The sequence below is a fragment of the Zootoca vivipara genome, chromosome 16 (assembly GCF_965207765.1).
Source record: "Zootoca vivipara chromosome 16, rZooViv2.hap1.1, whole genome shotgun sequence".
NCBI lineage: Eukaryota > Metazoa > Chordata > Lepidosauria > Squamata > Lacertidae > Zootoca > Zootoca vivipara.
Genome location: NC_142599.1, coordinates 25,141,984 through 25,163,690, shown reverse-complemented (window position 1 = coordinate 25,163,690; position 21,707 = coordinate 25,141,984). Strand labels below are relative to the sequence as shown.

At 46.7% G+C, this 21,707-nt stretch overlaps 1 long non-coding RNA gene across 1 annotated transcript in view; it reads right to left on the bottom strand.

Annotated features, from left to right (window-relative positions):
* Window positions 1-267: 267 nt before the first annotated feature.
* The window catches only part of LOC118076600 (uncharacterized), a 31,212-nt gene continuing 9,772 nt past the window's right edge, over window positions 268-21,707 (bottom strand). The window contains exon 3 of the long non-coding RNA XR_004691515.3: window positions 268-573. This is a non-coding gene — a long non-coding RNA (uncharacterized LOC118076600). The remainder of the gene's footprint in view (window positions 574-21,707) is intronic.

Here is a 21,707-nt window from a genome sequence, read left to right as displayed (position 1 = left end):
CAATGTCATATATTAGGCTTTCGTGCAACTTGCGCTCCATGTGCCCACACTGACCCCACTTCCTTGGTCTTTCAGGCCTTAATCTGGATAGAGAGGATGGATTGCTCGGCTGAGACCAGGACACCCCCACACAAATACATTGTTTTGGTCTTGTATTTGCTCAGGAAACACCTGAGCCTTCCAGATTTGCCCGAAGAACCCTCCTGTGAGTTGACCCCGTCAACTTGCCAGCTTTGTTTTCTTTCAGTAAAGTCACGACAAACATTTCCAGTCATTTGAATTGCATTTATTATTCATATAAAAATAATTCGGTACATCCCCCCCCTTTTAAAACCACACACCCCACCAATAATGAAGGCAAGGTCTACAAAAATAATGACACTCTTAAGTCTCAAAAATAGCGCTGCATTTTTGAAGTCGTCATAGTCCTGGTCCCATTAAAAAAGGAGAGGAAAGAAACAGGCTTGGCCACCATGAAGCACATGCAAGGACATCACAGGAATAGTTTTCAGCAGCTGCGCTGCAAGAATCTGCTGCAGAATCGCTTTTGTCCTTCTGTACTGCATCATCCACCTGAGGAAGACAAGGAGGAAGGGGGGAGACAAGAGAAAGAGATTTAAAAGCAAATCAGTGTAACGGACTGTTCATTTCGGTTTGGCGCCCCTGCCACCAAATTCAAAGCCATTTCTAGGCCATACCACTTTTGTTTCAGGTAACAACACTGAGGGAGGTTAAGCCCTCACACCACTTGATTGTGTATCATGCTGGATGGAGCCAGTGAACCATTTATCAAATGGGGTTGGGAACCTCAGGCCAAATGCGGCCATCCAGGACTCTTAGTTTGGCACTTGTGACATGTCCAAGCCCACATACCCTTTCCCCAGGCCTTGTTCACTAGTTTTGCTTCAAACCCTCAAAGTTTTCCCCTGTTCATTTGTCTTCCTTCAAAGTTTTTGCCTGTGAACTCTGATGATGCAACTTGCTAGTCTTGATGGGAGGACAGAGAGGGATGTGTGAGCGAGTTTAGAAACTACCATACCAAGGTAACATTTGGGGAGAGTCTGCTGGCGATCAGGCCAGTGGCCCATCTAGTCCAGGATCCTGTTCTCATAATGGCCAACCAGATTCCTGTGGGAATCCAGCAAGCAGAATTTGAGCACAAGAGCCCTCTCCCCTCCTGTGGCTCCCCAGCAACAGGTATTCAAGAATCCATGCCAAGAATCAATTTTAGAATTTCTCCAAGTTAATGTGGAATCCCAGGGGGTAGAATGCAAACGAGAACATACATATTGGAACAATGAAGTTATATGAATGGGTGAAACCCTCTCAGTCCTCATATGAAGGCCTCCAGGCTTGAATCAGAAGTATCTGGCAGGCCACAAATGATCCAGATGGTACTTTGATCCCATCTAGAGTTTCCACAATTGCACACCTGTATCCCACACTAAAAGCCCAGCCCAACTGTAAACATCTACGATTGATATTTCTATCTGGAGGAAAGCAGAATGGCAAAGACTGACCTATGTCTGCCATTCTGGTGTCCTCCAGATGGTTTTAGACCACAACTCCCATCAGCCCAAAGCCAGCACAGCCATTTTGAACTACAACTCCCATCAGCCCAGCCAGCATGGCTTTTGGATGCAGGGTCTTATGGGAGCTGAATTCCAAAACATCTGGAGGGTGCTAAGGTGGCAAAGGGTATGGTTGGCATTGACAGAACTGTGTCCTCTCTCTGGAGCAAATGCATTAGCGCCTAACTAGCCACATCCTAGCCTTACTTATTACTTTTTTCAAATTAATTGATGTTATTTTCTTATTTAAAAAACAAACAGGGGAACACACACACACACCATGCCTCTCTTATAAAATTGCCAAGGCACACAGGGTTGGAAGCAGGTGGTACAAACCAGTCGAGATCCCCAAAGCAGAAGCATGTGGTCAGATTAAAAGGATCAATTCCCCCCCCCAGCCTTTGATGGAGGGCAAATCCGAATAATTATAATGAAGGGGCTTATTTCTCAGACTCCTTCTGGCTGCAGTCATTGGAACGAGCAACACTTAATAATTCCCTTTCATGGACAACCTGAATATAATTGTGATGTCTGTTTCTCTATCAGCTGGTGATGTGCCTGTCTTTACGGGGAGGGAAAGTGCCTGTAAAGTGGGGTGGCCACCGAGATATTGTTGGGCTAAAACTGCCTCTGTTCCTGGCCACAGGCAAAGCTGGTTGGGGCTGAAGGGGGTAAGGAGTTCAAGAGCAGCTGGAGGACCATAGATTCTCCCCCTCTGCAGGTTTGCAAAGGCACATTCACCCCCCACTATGTGGCAACGCTTTCCTTCCCAGGAGTTAAGGAGATGCTACTGATACAGGAGGGACACGGGTGGCGCTGTGGGTTAAACCACAGAGCCTAGGGCTTGCCGATCAGAAGGTCAGCGGTTTGAATCCCTGCGACGGGGTGAGCTCCCGTTGCTCGGTCCCTGCTCCTGCCAACCTAGCAGTTCAAAAGCACGTCAAAGTGCAAGTAGATAAATAGGTACCGCTCCAGCGGGAAGGTAAACGGCGTTTCCATGTGCTGCTCTGGTTCGCCAGAAGCGGCTTTGTCATGCTGGCCACATGACCTGGAAGCTGTACGCCGGCTCCCTCGGCCAATAGAGCAAGATGAGCACCGCAACCCCAGAGTCGGTCACGACTGGACCTAATAGTCAGGGGTCCATTTACCTTTACCTTTACTGATACAGGAAAAGTATACCAGTGTTCCTCAAAGTTTCTAAACCTGCCTTTGGTTTCCGGGACAAAGAGCAGGTTTTGCCCACTGTCAGTTCTCCCAGATTGCAGTCTTGGTCCCTCACTACTGAATGGGGAGCCATCGACCACCGGGCAAAATCCTACCTTCATCCGAACAGGACATATGAATGGAAATCCTTCACACAGTGTATAATTGAAAGTATGGAACTTGCTCCCACAGGAAGCAGTGGTGGCCATCAACTTGGCTGGCTTAAAAAAAGGATTAGACAACTTCATGCAGGAGAAGGGTGTCAGTGGCTGCTAGCCCTCTCGACCTAACCTACCTCACAGGATTGTTGTGAGGATAAAATGGAGAAGGGGAAGAACTGTATATGCCACCTTGAGCTCTTTGGGGAAAGGGTGGGGGTATGTGTATTAATTAATTAAATGCTTGATGAGCATAGCTCTGACCATTTTTCGTATGTGCCTGTCAAGGTGCTTTAGATTAATGTGGACGTAAGAACAGAAGTAGGGGTGGCAAATCCATCCATTCCAGTTTCTCATTTTTGCAATCCCTTTCGCCAACATTTCTATATTGGTCTGCAAGTGTTTGCTTTCTTAAAACAAGACACCACCAAAATTCATCAGCAGTGGAGATTCCTCCTAATATACACACACAAGTGCAAAGCAATTCCCCCAAATATAATGCGTCTTTGTACGTTACAACTGGAGAAACTGAAGAGCAGGAAAACGTTTGACCACCTTCCTGGTTGGCTTTTGCTGCTACTCTCCCTGAATTGGGGTTGGAAGGGACTTCAAGGGTCCTCTAGTCCAAGCCCCAGCAAATGCAGAAACCACAGCTAACAAATCCCTTATAAAAGGCCACCCAACCTCTGTTTAAAAACCTCCAATTCCACTGAAAGGAGAGGTGCCAGACAATCCCTGGAAGACCCACCCACCACTGTTTTACAGCAGCTGGCCTTGGCACTGGACTTCTGGGTTGGGTGGTGGGGAGATGAGGAGGGGGAGATGGGTTAATGTGAATGGTCTGGGGGCTAGGGAGCAGGGTGTTAATTCTTAGATGTTATGTTTCTCTGCTGGTAAGTGGGAGGGAGTATTGCTGTGTTCATTGTTGCTATTTTTTTTTATTACGTTTTTGGGAGGGGGCTGGTATTTTGTTTCTGTTTTCTGAATATGTTGCATGCAATATAATACTTCCCTTTTTTGTTTTAGATCTTATGCAGTGTAAATCACTTGGGTGACAATAAACAAATAACTTTAGTTAATACACAAAGCAACAAATTACTTGGGATGGAGGGCTTTGTTGCAAAATTCATAGAAGTGCGAATTTTTGGAGGGTTGGCTGCATTTCTGGTTTTTAATGCATTCATTCAGAAAGCGCAATTTTTGTAGGATTGCCCTTGAATGTAAACTGAACTGGGTTTCTCCTCCCATCCCTGAGCAGAAGTGGGAGGCCCAAAGGGTGGAAGCAAGCAGGATGAGCCCCATGATGTTCAACTGATCAATCATATGCCTATAATTCTTCATTCCAGTGTATCATGTGGTATTAAATGATATAAATCAGGTGCATGGACTCAAAATGAAAAAAGGAAACAATTCCCCAATCCTTTCAAACCCTAGCCTTTGCCAGGCGGGAGAGGTGGCAAATCAGGCTGAGGAAGAGTGGATAGGGAGAAGGTCCCCACTGGCAACGTTGCCATTTATACAACCAAGGTCTCAATGAGGCTTTCATAATAAACAGGCCTTGGTGAAAACAACCCCAAGTGCTCGCAAGGGCTGCCATTATATTATCTCCTGCAGTTTGTACACAGTGGTCATTACAGATTCATTTGCTTTCCCAAGGCAGCAGGCGCAGAAGTCTCCCTCTCTTTGTCCCTTCTCCGTTTTCTCCCCACCTCGCAAGCCCTCCGTGCTAACCAACTCCCTCCCTCTCTCTCTCTCCCTTATTTATTTTTATATTAGCATCTTATTTACAGTTTGACAGAGTTAACAGTATCCCTTGCAAACCATTCTGTCGGCTTTAATCGGGGGGATAATAGGCGCTGTCTGGAGATGAATAGAGTTTAGGGGGCCAATTGTTCCGCAAAATGCAAGCAGTGGGGGTAATTTATTTATGTGGGCACATGTCGGGAGGAGAATAGGCCGGGGGGATCAGTATGCAGGCGAGGATACAGACGGAATGGGGGGTGGGAGAAAAAAAGGCCCAGAAAACCCTGAGCAGAACAGCCAACAATCCACTCTTCACCCCTCCTCACCCACCCTTGAGAACCAAAGGCCTCCGGTGGCCATGAACTTGAGGGAAATCTAAACGTCCCATTCCCAGGCCCTCTGTACTTCTTGGGGCCACGATCAGTCCCGCCTGTGGGGATGTAGGCCTCAGGCTCCAGATGGGCCCACTGAAGGCCGTCCCCACCTCCCTGCATAGTGATAGACAACATGACATGTCCCTTAGCAACCGTACAGTAGCCAGGGCGCAGCAGGGGTCTGGGAAGAGAGGCAGAGCCCTCACGAAAATACAGGAGGGACCCAGACAATGGCGCAAACCCCCGTCATAAATTACACGGCGGCTACAACAGCCGAGCCATCTTCTCCAACATCTTGGGCAAAGATGTTTTGGCCATTCATGCGCTCGACGCTCTTCCCCCCTTCTCTTTCTCTCTCCTTCTCTTGTAATACTAAAACCCAATGGGGACATCCAAATAAAGTTGGACGTGGGAAGGTTCAGGACACACACACAAAAACAGGAAGAGCTTCTACAGTTAATCTGTGGGATTCAGTGGCACAGGATGTAGTTGTAAAGCAACTCAGACAGCTTTACAAGGGGATTAGACAAATGGGTGGAGGGTAATTCTGCCAAGGGTTCATGGTTACCTCCTTAGACAAGTTGTTGAGGATCACAAGTGGAGAGGGCGCTGCTATTGCACTCAGGTCCTGCCTGTGGGCTTCCCACGGGCAGCTGGTTGGCCAGTGTGGGAAGCTGGATGCTGGACTAGATGAGCCTTTGGGCTGGTAGCCAGGTCTTCCTATGCTCTTATTTCCCAGCCCCACGCAGACTTACACAATGATGTCACATCGATTTGGCGGGCAGCGGAAGCCATGACACTCATGCCACTTTGAAATCATCCCAAATATGTGATGCAGATGCAGCGTTCCAAATCTTAGGGCTTATCCACACTTCCTCTTCTCCTGCTGCTCCCCCCTGGGAAAACCGCTCTTTAACACACAGTTGGAGCAAACAGCAATTCGCCTTTCCCCGCCCCCCATTGTCATTTGTTCTGATCTATTGCTAAAGAGCAGGTTTTTCCTTGGAAAGGAAGGGGGCAAGAGGAAAACTGCTTGGACCCATGCTTTCTAGGCAATGCACAAGCAGAAGTGTGGATAAGCCCTTAGATGTGCTGTTTCAGCGCACACACAACCTTCCCATAACACCACCAAGCTGGATCTGCTCTAACAGAATGGAGCCCAAATCTTTTGCGTTACTTTTAAGCCACATGCAATGGGACTTGTTCTGAAGGGACGGGGGGCATAACTTAGTGACCTTAGTGTATGCTTCTCATACAATTCCTAGCATCTCTTCAGCTAGCAGTCCTTGACTCAGTACTGTACAAGGCACCGTGCACACATGCAGGAGTGGGGAAAGGCTGAGGTGCCATTTCCCCCATACAAAACCCCTGCAAGTAGAGTACTAGCACACCAGGGAGAGGGAACCTAGCCTGCTTCCTGCTGAGCAGGTTTTCCTCTCACGGGAACGTTGAAAACTATGCTCTCTCATACTTCAGTATGTGTAGACCAGGTCAAAGCCAGCATTGTATGTCAGAACCCATAGTTCAGTGGGAAGTCCCAGGCTGTCTCTCTGAAGTCTCCTGTCAGGGTCAGCCCAGGAAATTTTCCTGCTAGAGGCAAAGCAAAAAATGCTGGGGGTGGGGCACCTCCGTAGAGGAAGAATAGGCCAGCAAGTGCAAGAGGCAGATCTGCTGCTCTCCCAACTGTGTGGAGCCTGCTTTTCTGAGGCCACTGTCTCACGAGCGGTCAGGCCCTGTTTCTCTCTCTATCTCTCTCTCTGCCTCAAAGCAGCTGCCAACTGCCTGACTCAGAATGTGTCAGCTTCATAGATCAGTCCACAGAGCACATGCTGAAGGTTTAATCCCCAGTGAATCTTGGATGGTGGCTCTTTTTAAGAGTTCAGCCAGGCCTGCTAACAGCGAGGGGAGGCAATGGTAGACTAGCCAGTGGAGTTTAGCAGCTTCGTCAGTCATCCATTGTAAAGAGAGGGATGGAATATGAGCCTTAGGGTCACTGTGCTGTAGCAACAAATATTAAGAGACATGCTTGGAGCTGTCCAGCTTGCAAAGCCTCTCTGCGGTCTCCCAGAAGTCAAATAAATCTATGCCACATAACAGAAAATATCATTCACTCTCATAATGGCATTCTGCACACAGTATGGCTCTCTGACATGCAATATTTGGATCCTTCTCTGAGGACAAAATGCACACCTATATTCACAGATCTCTAGCATAAAGTTCTTTTAAAAATACGGTTAAGGACAGAAGAAGAGCTTGCTGGATCAGGCCAATGGCCCATCTAGTCCAGCATCCTGGTCTCACAGTGGCCAACCAGATGCCCTCTGCCCTCCTGGAGTTTCCAGCAAATGGGATTCGGAAGCATTGCTTCCTCTAACTGCCAAGTCAGAGAATAGCCTTCTTTTAAAGCTATCCAATTTGCTGGCCATCACTCCCATAGTTCAACTAAGTCCCGTGTGAAGAAGTTTTATCTCTATCCAGATGAATCTGCATTCACCTTCCTGGTGCCCTCCAGGTGTGCTGGACTACAGCTCCCATCAGCCCCAGGTAAACGACTGCAGATCCATATAAATGGTTAGACTGGACCATGCACAGAGGCACATCGTGGCTCCATAAGCTACATGAGGTCAAGAAAAGCGTTTGGTTGTTGTTGGGGAGGAAAACACGAGCGCAGCCAAGTTGTAGGAAAGGGAAATAAAATTCCACAGCCTCCCAGGAATACAATGATGCTCTATTCCATAGATCTCAGAGGCTAATCCTCTTCCTTATTAATTGGCATTTGGGCTAAGCTGATTTAAACCTCTTCACCCTGTTGGGAGACGTCCCCCCCCCCTCCGCAAGAGTTTTCTTTCTTCGCGCTCTCTCTCTCTGGCCCAAAAAACAACGCTGTCATCACCACGACACACAATGGCATCTTTGTATGAGGAGTTGTGGGGAGAAGGAATACTGAACCAACTCTGGAACAATTAAGAGTTTTGTGAATTAAGCAGGTCGCTGGCAATGGAACTGCTTTGGTGGGGCTTCGTTAATCAATGTGCCGTCTACGCCGCAGCCCGGTCCTTTCATGATTCCTCCCCCCGCTACCCCAGCCCTGCAATTCCCTTCACCCACCAACCCTTTGGCCTCCACTCAGCTAACTAACCTTTTGCTCAGGTCAGTCTTTGACAAGCCTACCAGCACCACAGAGGGGGAAAATACCTCTTGTTAGGAAGGGGGTCTGAGCATGAGCACACAGAGGGGACTTGCTTAGGGAGTGAAGAAGAATACAGAAAGCAGGACTCACTCCATCGACTCTGCTATGGTAGGCCAGACGCATCAGGGTTGCCTCTATGGGAGAGATGGGAAGCAGAGGGGTCCTTCCATCATCTTTCTGATAGCCCAGCTCCATCAGGCACCTCCTGGACCAGCTGGTCATTTCTGGACCAGCCGTTTAGAAATTGATGCCCAAGTTGTGATTTTGATCTTCCTCTTCCCTCCTTGTCCCTTTTCCCTTGTGTGTCATGTAGGGTTGTTGTTCTTTTAATTGTAGGGGTGGTCTTGTTTTGTTCGTATGTAAGCAGCTGTGGGGGCCTTTTTGGCTGAAGAGTGAGATGCAAGTGCTCTGACTAATATAAATATCTCTCCCGTGTGAAGATGCTTAGGACACAAGTGGACTCAGATGTCTCCCGAAGCCGCTCCAGAAGGTCCTTCTTTCCTGACTCATGCCCTGCACTGACTGGCAGCACCTCTCCATGGCTTCAGGCAGGAATCTCTCACAGCCCTACGTAGAGATGCCAGGGGTTGAATTTGGGGGCTTCTGCATTCAAGGCAGATGCTCTGCCACTGAGCTAAGCCTTCCCCCCACCCTGTAGTTTCAGGACATTTGGAAGAGCATAGTTATTTTATTTGATAAAAGGAATAGATTTTAAAAAATAAAGAACAAGTTGATAGCCTTCTCTCTCTCTCTCTCTCTCTCTCTCTCTCTCTCTCTCTCTCTCTCTCTCTGTGTGTGTGTGTGTGTGTGTGTGTGTGTGTGTGTGTGTTAGGGATGGGCAAATCTGCCACTGCTGGTTTCTTTCAGTTCCCCATTTTGCCATTCTTAAATTCACTTCTCCTCAGTTCCACATCTGCTTGCTATATATATATATATATATATATATATATAGAGAGAGAGAGAGAGAGAGAGAGAGAGAGAGAGAGAGAAGGGTCCCTGCAAAAATTCATCAGCATTTTAGTGCAAATTTATTGTAATATACACATTTTTGCAAAGCAATTTCCTCATAGTAATTTTATATTATTTTCAACAGCGTATGCTTATATACGCATACTTTACCCCAGTAACTGCATTTTTGTAACCATTACTTAGCTGAAAAATTGCACTGTAAAATCCAGCAAAGTGCACATTTTGAAGGATGGTTGGGTTTCAGCTCATGCATTATTTTGGAAAATGCAGATGAAGTCGTCTCTCCATTTAATGCGAACTGATTCAAATTTCTCCTCCTTTCCTAATGTGTGTGCGTGTGTGTGTGTGTGCGCGTGTGTTCACCCCCCCCTCACCACACTAAAGTTAGAAAGGAGTTACATTCACTTGCTTTCTAGATTAGTAGCTCTATTGGCCTGGTTTGTGTGTACCTCCCTCCTGGCCAGCTGGGGGCTTATTTTGAATAGATTTGCATAGGACTGGGAATTCAAGTCTGAGTAAGATATAATGAAAAGTAAAGCAGGTGATCTTTATTCCAGATTAGTTAATCCAGAAATCTTCTGTTCCTGGTTTGTGGCCCTCAACTAGATAATCCCGGAGAGGATGAACCCCTCAACAGAAAAAAGGGTTGCCTAGCCCTGCTGCAGAAGATGCCACCATGGCCAACGCAGTCTTCTGAGGGAAAGGGCATCATACCAGCACAGCTGAAACAGTAAATGGCTTCCAGCCTGGATAATGTTTAGATTAAGGTCTCAGCTGCAGCATTTCCTGTTCACCTCTAGTAATGGAGGAAGGCCTTGTAACAAGCACACTGAGCGCCGGTGTGCTATAGTGGTTAGTGTGTCAGACTAGGGAGACCAGGGTTCAGATCCCCACTCAGCCATGGAGCTCACTGAGCGACCTCAGGCCAGTCACCACCTCTTAGCCTAACCTACCTCACAGGGTTGTGGTGGTGGTTAATTTAGGAAGGGGACCACCATGTACGTCACCTTGATCTTGGAGAAAATGGCGAGATATGAAATGCATTAAATAAAATAGCATGTGAATAACTGAGAGATCTGACCTTCACGAATATGTCTAATCCTATAAAACCTGATGCAACAATGCTTCTTCTATTGTCTCTTTTGCTCTGCAGCTTGCTGTTTCATGAGCCAAGCTGTGAATTCTGTCTCCCTCAGAGACCCTGAGTGCTCCTGTGGTCCATCAGTCAGACTCGCATTAGTGTGTGAAAAAATCAACTAATGACTGAAGTTTTAGTTAACTACAGACATTCAATTTCGTTGTACTGTGTACAATGACAATAAAGTATCTATCATCTGTCTATCTATCATCTATCATTCTATCTTAGGTAATGACTGAAGTTAAGAGTGAGGCAACTCTTCTAGGGTAGCTTTGGGAGTGGCTGGTTCTTGCCTGTACTAGTCACAAGAGTTGAATGGAACCACCAGTTTACAGCTGCTGGGAAGAAAGAAGGGGAAGCCGCGTTCATGACTGGTTTGTGGGCTTCTCAGATGGATCTGGTTGGCCACTGCCAGAACCAGAATGGCAGCAGAGATGTATCACTGCCCTGATTCAACAGGCCAGTTCTCAGGTGAATTGCTGAATTTGGAAGCTTTAGGCATTTTTTACTTGAAGGTTATACCATAGAGTGGCAAACTTATAGACATCCTAGGCTGGCTAGTTTCTTCACTTGAAGAAATCGAGGAGTGAAAGCTTCCCTGAAGTCCTAAACTTTTCAGAATTTTGCTATTGTTTGGCTTTATGGTGGTCCACTGGCTTGTCATTGTCAGATTATATAAGTGGCGGGGGGACAGAATAGAAGAGCTTTGGAGATAGACAACCTCATCACACAAAAGTCTTTCACATCAGCTACATAATACAAGGTGCTACTGTGTCATTAAAACTAGGAACATCATGCTGAGAAGGATGAAGACATAATTCCCTTAAGAATTATGTAGGAAAATGAATTTTAGGAGGCACGACATCTCATTCTTGGAGCACTATGACAATGATGACAAGCTGTGCTAATAATAATAATGCATTTAAATAACTCAGGACAGAAGCACTGAAATCAAGGACCATAACTACCTTAAGTCCATCTATTTTAGTTGGTCTGTTCTGAGTGGGACTTAGTTGCATAAGACCCAAAACTTTTTCAAGGGAGAAGAAATGTTACCACACCCATCACTAGAAATTTCATAGGCACTGCTTTCCAACCATTCCCCCTGTGTGAGCTAGGGGTGAAGGAGGGAGCACATGCCCTCTTCTACTCAGAAACTAAATATTGTTCTTTGTCTGTAGGGAGACTCCATTATTCCCCATAACAAAACACTGTTTTCAGAAACACCTGGGGGAAAGCCAGGGCTCATTGGTTAGAACATCTACTTTGTCCGCAGAAGGTCCCAGATTCAATCTCTAGCACCTTCAGGCAGGTCTAGAGAGAGCCACTGCCAGTCAGTGTCAAGTTGTACGGAGGGAGATGGACCAAAGGTATGACCTGGCATGAGGCAGCTTCAAACGCTCCTCTGGAGCTCCAACTCCAGAAATACTCTGCTTTTGTAAAAGGTGCAACGTACAGACCAACATAAAAAAAGAAAGTTTGTGTGTGTGTGTGTGTAGCAAATAGACGAGAATGCTCATGCTAGCACCTTGTGTGACTCTGCCTTGTGTAATCAAACAATTGGTATAGTGTCCAGCCACAACAACCCACACCAAAATAATCTTCTTTTTAAAAGCAGATTGAGTTGGTGTGTGCATGTAGCGTTGCTCGTATGGAGGCCCACACTGGACAATTCATGAGGTAAGTTCTGAACTGTGCAAATCTGCCAAAAATCTGAGACACATCACTAGCTACGTTGCTCAAGACCTGTGTGAGGGATCCGCCATTTTATAGATGCCAGCTACCTAAAATGGTGGTTCGTTCTCTCTCTTTCTCTTTCTTTCTTTCTTTCTCTCTCTCACAGTTTGTTTTCTCTCACCTCACACCCTCAGAAGGAACCAAAAGGAAGGGAGAAAGAGCTCAGGAGGAGATGAAGGATTGCAGGAAGTGGTTGGGGGAGACAGTAACAAATGCTAGGATACACACTGATCCTGACAGGCCTCTCTGTCTTCCACAAAGAGGCAGGGGGGAACTGGTTGTGTGTTAAATTCTTCGCTGTTGGGGGGGTGGCAAGCGAAGGGGGGTAACTGAAATCTTCCCTTTTGTCTTTGCTGAAATCCCTCTCCCCACATCGCCCGCTTTGACTTTTCCCACAGAGGTAGCCAACAAACCGGGAATGCAAATGATGTTCATTATGCAAATGCATGCAAATCAGGTTTAACTATTAAAAGAAAAGGAGAAGAGATGGGTTTGGAATGCCTAATGAGAGGGGGGGGTTAATGCCTTTGCTCTCCACCATGATCGTGGTGAAAGGAGCCTGTGTCTGCCTTTGGCGTGAGTTCTGCTGCCGCCGCTCTTGTAATGAATTATCTAATCCCCCCCCAAGTCCTGAGCAAACCATTCCCACCACTGCTTGCCTCTCACAAGGTACCCTCCCTTCCTCCTGCCACTCCCAATCTGGAACAGACTGGTCATTAGGAAGGCACACCAGGCAGGCAGTAGCGCCTCTTTCTCAAGCCCCCCCCCCCACCGCAGTCTGCTTTGCCAAGGGAGACTCGTGCGCAAGCGCATAGGTGGAACATGATAACGGACCCGGGCAGTGGCAAGGAAAACAAAATGATGGCCTGGGATTGGCTAGTTCTGTAATTAAAATGCGTCTGCGGAGGAGAGAGAGAGAAAGGGAGACAAAGCCAAATTAAGCCTCGGATTCAAATGGTAGCCACAACCAAAAGAAGACAGAATGGCTTGGCGGTCAAACGTTGACCATGTCAGTTTAACTGTTAAAATCTGCACATGAACAAACAATTGTGATGGGAGGCCTAATTGGTCCTGTCTAAACTAGGCTAGAGTCTCAGGACCTCCAACATCTCTGCAAATGGAAATCTGGATCTGTTTGGAAACACTCCAGGGTTCAGACCAGATTCCTCCATCCTCGACGCCCCCCAATTCTTTCTGCGCCTCCCTGCCTGCTTTCATGGGTTCTGCAGTTGCTTGCCCACCACTGATTTAAAACCCAAGATGTTGATGATCCTCAAAAAAGCAGCCAAACGGCTGTCACATGGAAGATGGAGAAAACTTGTTTTCTGCTGCTCCAGAGGACAGAACCTGAAACCGATGGATTCCAGTGACAAAAAAAAGAGGCTCTGACCATATATTAGGGAAGAACTTTCTGAGGGCAAGAGCTGTTTGACAGTGGAATGGATGACCTCAGAAAGTGGGGGGGGGGCTCTCCTTCACTGGACTTTTTCCAGCGGAGGTTGGATGGCCATCTGTCAGGGATTTCTTAGCTGTGATTCTTTAGCTGGGGGTGGTGGTTGGTTGGTTGGACTTGTTTATCCATGGGGTCCCTTTCCAACTCTACAATTCTATGATTCTACATAGAGCAACACTATTTTGTTACCGTCCTTCTCCTACATTTTCCCCCCTCCTCTTCGGGATCTGAGCCTGACAATCTTTTCAGAAGCAATATGATTTTTCTTTGGAATGATGAAGGGTCTGGCATGGCAGCCTCTAGGCCAGGCATCCCCAAACTTCGGCCCCCCAGATGTTTTGGACTACAATTCCCATCATCCCCGACCACTGGTCCTGTTAGCTAGGGATCATGGGAGTTGTAGGCCAAAACATCTGGAGGGCTGCAGTTTGGGGATGCCTGCTCTAGGCTAAGCACAATTCCCAAGGCATTGGGGATAAGGTAGACCAGGATCCTAGCCATCTCTTGAGATGTCCTTGCTTTAGCCAACCTGCTTCCTTCCAGGTGTTTTGGCCTATAACTCAACATTAGCTCCAGGATCCAGCCTGACATGGAACTGGTAGTTGCTGTAGATGAGAAGCATTGCCCATCCTCTCAAACACAAAAGGAATGCTTCTCGAGGTGGCACTCGAGAACACAAATAGCTGCATTAAAAAAAAAAAACCTCTAAAATCTGCTGCCCAGTTCACTGCGGCCACCTTTTCATTTGATCAAAATCTTTTTTTAAAAACAGATTAGATGATTTAGGGTTTGTTCACATGACAGCTTATTCCACACCCAGTGGAACCACCCACCACTGGTTTTCCCTTGGGGGCACCTGGTTGGCCACTGTGGCAACAGGAGGCTGGATTAGATGGGCCCTTGGCTTGATCTAGCAGCCTCTTCTCATGCTCATATAAAGCACCCTGTTTATACCCTGCACATCTTGTGCGATTTCTTCTTGGCCACCGCTCTTCATCTCATGGCTGGTATCCACATTTTGTAGAGACAGGCAGCTGCCCAGGACCCATGGAGGGCTCAAGAGCCCGGCAGGATGAAGCCTTGGATGGAACGCCATCGCTAATCCGTTATCCCCACCAGTCACCTGCTGGATTAAGGATTCCAGAAACGGCCTGTGCAGCACTGCCTGGATTAATGGTGCAGTGGGTGGATTTACAGACCGCGCAAGTGAATGAGTGATGTGCTCCCTTGCTGGGGAATTGGCGGCTGCGTTCGCTTTGCCACCTGGAGGGGATTTCAAGCCTCTTCCAATTGCGGGGGTAGGGGGGCATAGTCTCTCATCCTCCTCACCAGGAGGACAAAAATAACTAATAACCCACCCGCAGTTCTTTACGTCAAATAAAGAATCCCCTTGAACAGAGGGTAGGGTGGCAAACGTAGCCACAAACGTTTCTGCCCATAAGGAAAGGCAAGTATATATTGTTCCCACTCCAGGATAATAAGAACATAAGAGCAGTTTGCTGGATCGGGGCAATGGCCCATCTAGTCCAGCATCCTGTTCTCACAGGGGCCAAGCAGATGCCCTGATGGGAAACCCACAAGCAGGACCTAAACACAAGAACCCTCTCCCCGTCTGTGGCTTCTAGCAGCTAGCATTGCTACTTCCAGCCATGGAGGCAAAGCATAGTCATCATGGGGAGTAGCTGTTGATAGCGCAATCCTCCATGAATTTGTCTGCCTTTCCCAAGGCCTTGAGAAATAACAAATGACGAATGAGTCCCCTCATCCTTGCAGGTTCCCAAGCTCCCTTGCTCTCTCCCCCCCTCCTTCTGCTCTTTACATCATTTCTCCAGTCTCTTTAGGGGCACTGAGATGAAATCTGCAAGAGATCCATATATCAGGAAGGTGACCATCACTGCCTCCAGGTTTACCTGGAGTGCTTGAAATTACGGCTGGTTCTTCCCATGTCCATTTTGCACCCAGCTATTGATGATTCAAATGCGAGTCCCGCCATGACAAAGAGATGTTCAGCAGGAAATTGGCAAAGGCAAACACCATCAAGTGGGAATGGTCAACTAGCATCTTTTCTTGGACCAGCCTTTATCAGTGGGCAAACCAAATTGCTTAAAAGAGGCTCCAAAATCCGTAAGACCAAAGGCCTATCTAGTCCAGCTTCCTAAGGGCAACAGTTGGTAGTGATACGAGAGAGAGAGAGAGAGAGAGAGAGAGAGAGAGAGAGAGAGAGAGAGAGAGAGAGAGAGAGAAGGGCTGTGGCTGCTCCCATATTGTGGGGTTCCCTCTTTGTTATCCTTCTGTTGGCAGACCAATACCTTTTTATTCATGAAGGCCTTTGGAAACCAAGGTGCAAAAGATGCTATTCACTGGGCTGCTGCCAGGGCAAACTGTATTTTAATTGCTTGTTCTAAATGTGTTTTGGTTTTTTAACTGTTTCCCCCCCCCAACTAGTTTCATTTTATTACTATGTATGTATGTATGTTTATTTAATGTATTTATATCCCAGCCAGATGGGAAACCCAGCCAGATGGGCGGGGTATAAATAATAAATTGTTATTATTATTATTATTATTATTATTATTATTATTATTATTATCCCACCTTTCTCCCAAGTTGGGATTCCTACATTTAAAAACATCATTATAAAATACAAACAAAGATGTCACCCTCTTATTCTGGGGGTAGTAAGCACAGCCACTGCAGCTAATAGTCATTGATAGCCTTATCCTCTATGAATTTGTCTAAACCCCTTCTAAACTAACCCAAATTGATGTCTAGCTCTACATCCAAAGGAAGCAAATTCCATAGTTTAACTATGTGCTGTGCAAAAAAGAAGTTCTTTGTTTTGTCTACCCCGAATCTCCCAATTTTCAGCTTCATTGGATGACCCTGCTGGGTTACAATATTATGAGGAGGGATGAGAGAGAAAGTTAATTTGGTTCACATTTAAAGGCGAACCTACGTAATTCATGCTCTCCTGAATGATAAAGAGAACCAGAAAACAGCCGTCCTTTGAAATTTGCACTTCTCTGAATTTTATAGTGCAGTTCTCCAGTACATAAACTCACTTACTGGGGGTAAGGTGTGCATAAAAATGCATATGTTGGTGTAAATAACACACATTTTAACATAACATGCATTATATTGGGGAAAATGTATTTACAAAACTGTGTGTACATTGGGCAAAACTGCACACAAACCTGTGTCTCTTAGAAGAAATCCACACCAAAATGCTCATGAATTTTCAATATGACTTAAAAAAAAACATATTCACAAACTGATGTGGAAATGTGAAGAGCTGAAATTCTGAATAGAAAACAGAGGGAAAACCCCAAATGGCAGATTCACACACACACACCCCTCACTATGAGAATAACCACTGTCATGTTATTCACCTTTCTTCCTCCTAATCAAATAAGCTGCAATTGTCGTCACCTTTCCTCACAGGAGTCGCTCCATCCCCTTGATCATTCTGGTTGCCCTTTCCCAGCTCGACAATACCAAAACTGTAGTCCAACTGGGGTTGCACAGCACAGCCAACCGTTGCCAAAAAGTAACAGTAAAGACCTAACTATTTGCAAGAGGTTTTGTGAGATGCCAGCATGCTACTCCTGCAGAGGTGGTGGCTCAAATGGCTTTTTATTCTATTTTTGTTTATTGCCATTTCTAATTGCAGTTGTCGGCTTTAAAACTGTTGCACACACACACACCCCTGAAATCTTAGGATGGAGCTCAAGCTAAAAGTACCCTCAATCAATTGCAATCCCTCTTTGAAATGTTTCTCCCCCCCCCCTCCTCCCGTTTTTGGCAACGACTTCTGCAAATAAGACTGTGCAGGTCTACGCGGCCAATCGGATGCCACATAGAAAATTGGGTCAGGTGCCTATGAGCATGGACTTGGGAGCAAGCCCCCGTCAAATACAGTGGAACGTACACCTGAATACCCACAAAGAGGGTTCCACTGTGAGACAGTGATGGTTTCACAATGCCTTCATGCATAAGGAAGCGAAACCAGCCAATAAGACTCCATTCTGTATTTTCCCCTACTACATGTTTCCACTCGAACACTTTGATCTGTGAAACTGGCACTGCTACAGGTGCCACATAATACTCATTCCGCACTGGTAAGACCTTCAGGTATAGGGCGGTATAGAAAAAAATGAAAATAAAATAAAATAAGTTGTTTAGTGTGGCAGCGCCTAAATTTGGAACTCCCTGCCTTCTGAGATCAAGCTGGCGCTCTTCACTGTACCCTTTTCAGCACCTGCTAAAAACATTCCTGTTTAGGCACCTCTTCAGCCCTCCCCTCTTGGCATAGAAGCCAACTCCTAGGGGCTGAGGGATCTTTGCCCCCCCCTCCCATAAAATATTTGATGGGGCCCATCCCCCAAAAAAGTTGATAGGCATTGTCATTCAAATGGTGTGCGTGCTCCACACCATGTGATCAGTTATGCAGGGTGGGGCTTACCTGCCCCCTCCCACAATATTTTATTCAAGTTGGCACCCCTGCCTCTTGGTAAGCCGTGGTGCCTCGTGGTTTTGGAAGACAGAAGAACACTGGAGCCCCGACCCCCATGTTGCCCCCCCAGCCAGAGGGGGTGGCTGGGCAGGCTCTCACTGGCTAGAGGCCTCTGAGCTAAGGCTGAGTGGGGTGTCTCTTGAGAATTCCCCACATTGAGAAAGCGGAGTTTAGACTAGTTGCCCTTCAAGGTACTAGTCCAAGTCTGTGACTCTACAGCGATGCTTGCCTGTTGCCATTTTGGCGGCAAGGACTTTTAATGTTTTCATTCCATGCATGTTATGGTTTTTACTGTTCTGCTGCATGGCTGCTGCTTTTGCCCTTTTGCAGTTTCTAAAGTTTGCACTTCATATTATGCACACTTTTCAATAAACACAGGGCATTTTACAACAAAGAAAAGGTGTTTCCCCGGAGCTTTAAAATTTCCAAGACTTGCGGAAAAGAAGAGCCCACCTTCTCAATTAATACACTAGCCTGGTTGTTGTCGCTGCTGTTTTAAAATTTAACTTCTGCAGAAATCCGTCTGCAGAGTCACACCAAGAAAGAGGAGAAAAGGAAAAGAAAAGAAACGGAATGTTTAAATTGCCCTCTTGGAAAGCAAGGGAGGGAGAGCAGGAAGACAATAACATTTCCGAAGGCAGAATGCTGAAATGGGAGGAGAGTCGCTGCGTTTACCCAAGACCCACGCTCCTTAGCAAAGCGCAATCCGCATGTCTTTCTCCAAACCCTGCAGTCTCAACAAAAGTGTCTTTCAAGGTTTTCCAGATGCAAGTGCTTCAGCTCAATGAGCCAAGCACACCCACACACTTCCGAGAGAGGCCAGCGGCTAGCTGGAGAAGACAAGGGGAAGAAGGGGGCCTTTTTTCTGCCAGCCCCTCACTGATATCACCGCAGGCAGGAAGACCTTTCAATGTAGACACTACTGGAGATAAAAGCAATAATAACAACAACTCTTATGCTCCACTTTTCCTCCAAGGAGCCCAAGATGATGTACAAAGCTCCATTTTATCCTCACAATGACCCCATGAGGGTACATAAGGCTGAGAGGCTGTGACCGGCCCAAGGTCACCCTGTGAGCTTCATGGCCAAGTGGGGATTTGAACCATCATCTCCCAGGTCCTAGTCCGACACTCTAACCACTGCACCACACTGGCTCTGGAGGGGGCAGAAGACCATCTCCCAAAATTCACCCAGGGTTAATAGGGTGTGTGGTGGCAGCATCCCCAGATATTTGGGGACCCAACTGGTCTATCTGTGCAAGGAAAGGCCTAGCTTCTCCATTCTTCTAGCTTCTCCATTCTTCCCTGTCCATGGGAAGCCTGGATATGATGTGCATGTACAGCAGGAATGTACTATTGAACCAAAATTCTGGGTCCATGTTTTCACGGTTATTTCTATTGTCCCTAAGCAACCCTTGCAGCCTAACCCAGCACTTGCATTCCCCGCCCTGGACCTTAGCTCAAGTAGTGTTAAGGGCCATAAAGAACTAATTGGTTTCCTTCTGACTGCAGCATGCCTGGTGATAGCCCAGCAGTGGAAAAATCAATCAGAAATACCCAAAGATCTAATGCAGGCATCCCCAAACTGTGGCCCTCCAGATGTTTTGGCCTACAACTCCCATGATCCCTAGCTAACAGGACCAGTGGTCGGGGAAGATGGGAATTGTAGTCCAAAACATCTGGAGGGCCGAAATTTGGGGATGCCTGATCTATTGGGTTAATGTTGTGTGGAATGTAGCCTTATCAGAAAGTTTCACCGGCCACAGAAGGGTTCTAGAAGAGACAAGTTTGACATGGCGTAGCATCCATTTATTTCTTATGTCACTGAATATGAAAGCAATTTCCCATTGCCCACTACTCAGAAAAAAATCTTTGGAAAGGTTATTTAAGTAACTGATTTGTCCAAAGCCCAATTAAGGGCACTCTTGTATTGCTTAGGTAATGCAAGTTATGATAAAGGTAAAGGTAAAGGGACCCCTGACCATTAGGTCCAGACGTGACTGACTCTGGGGTTGCGCGCTCATCTCGCATTATTGGCCGAGGGAGCCGGCGTACAGCTTCCAGGTCATGTGGCCAGCATGACAAAGCCGCTTCTGGCAAACCAGAGCAGCACACAGAAACGCTGTTTACCTTCCCACTGTTTACCTATTTATCTACTTTTACTTGGATGTGCTTTTGAACTGCTAGGTTGGCAGCAGCTGGGACCAAGCAACGGGAGCTCACCCCGTCGCAGGGATTCGAACCGCCAACCTTCTGATCGGCAAGCCCTAGGCTCTGTGGTTTAACCCATAGCGCCACCCGCATCCCAAGTTATGATACTGGACAACAATTTAATGCTTTTTTGTGAAAAAATCAATAAAATAAGCTTATGGGGGGGACTGTTTGAAACCCACCCTGGGACCATTTGGTGAAGGCTGGGCTATAAAAGTAATAATAAATTATACAAATATCTGACCTGTCTTATCCTGCTGCCCTCAGGATCTCACTAAACCTAACATAAAATCCAATATACCATATTCTTTATCACTCCAGAAGTACTTCAGATTATAGATAAGGCTATATTATGCATTATTCTACATGTAATTTCAAATGTGCTTTTGTATGGCAGAGAAAAATTAAGCTTGAGATTCATAGAAATCTCTGGATTCAGAGGCCAGCAACTAATTTAATGTTCCTGCCCACCCCCACTCTGAATTTCAATGGAATAGTTGCTTACACAAGCCACCTTATTTCCTACCCCTCTGCAAACAAATATTGTTTGCAACTGCTTGCTTTACAAGCTGAACACATGCAGTTTTGTGGGTGATCTGGGGATGTTGCTGAGTCCTGGTTTCTGGACATGCTACAACTTGAATTTTCATCACCAGGAGGATCGAGGCAGGCTTAAGGCCCCCAGAAAACACCCCCAGGCCAATGTCAGGTGCTCTGCCCACATCTCATCTAATAACAGTCGGGGTGTAATCAGGGCGACATGTCTGGCAACAGAACTGTATCTCTAAGATCGCCCAAAGCCACAATATTTGCCACTTCAGGCTGAGACGGCCATAATGAATCAGGACGGTGCCTCAGGCAGGTCACAAGGTCGAATTTGAGTATAGGAACATCAGAAGAGCCTGGGTACTGGATCAGGCCAAAGGGGACCCAGTATCTCTGCTCTCACAGTGGCCAGCCAGCTGCCCAATGGGGAGCCCGCAAGCAGGACCTGATCTTAAGAGCCTGCTCCCCACTTGTGCTTCCTCCCTGAAGTTGGGGGTGCTAAGCCTCTGAATGCCAGCAGTTGAGGGAGCATATAGCCATCATAGCATCCCTCCATGAATTTGTCTAACCTGCTTGCAAAGCCATCCTAAATTGGTGGCCTTCTCCACCTTTTTTGGGAATGAATCTCACACATGTCCGTCTGGGGCCTTGAATGTGTGAAAACAACTGAGCTGTAGTAGACTCCACTTGCAGCCATGCCACTACACCAGCCTCGCCCTAATCTGGCTCCTCCCAGATATTTTGCACCACAATTCCCATCAGCCCAAGCCACCAAGATGCCGGGGTTGTTGAGAGCACAGCCCCTGGGGCTGATGGGAGTAATAGTTCAAAACATCCGGAAGGCAAAAGGTTGTGGAAGACTGCTTCGCCTCTTCTTAACTGTACATGTGTGATTTAACTGC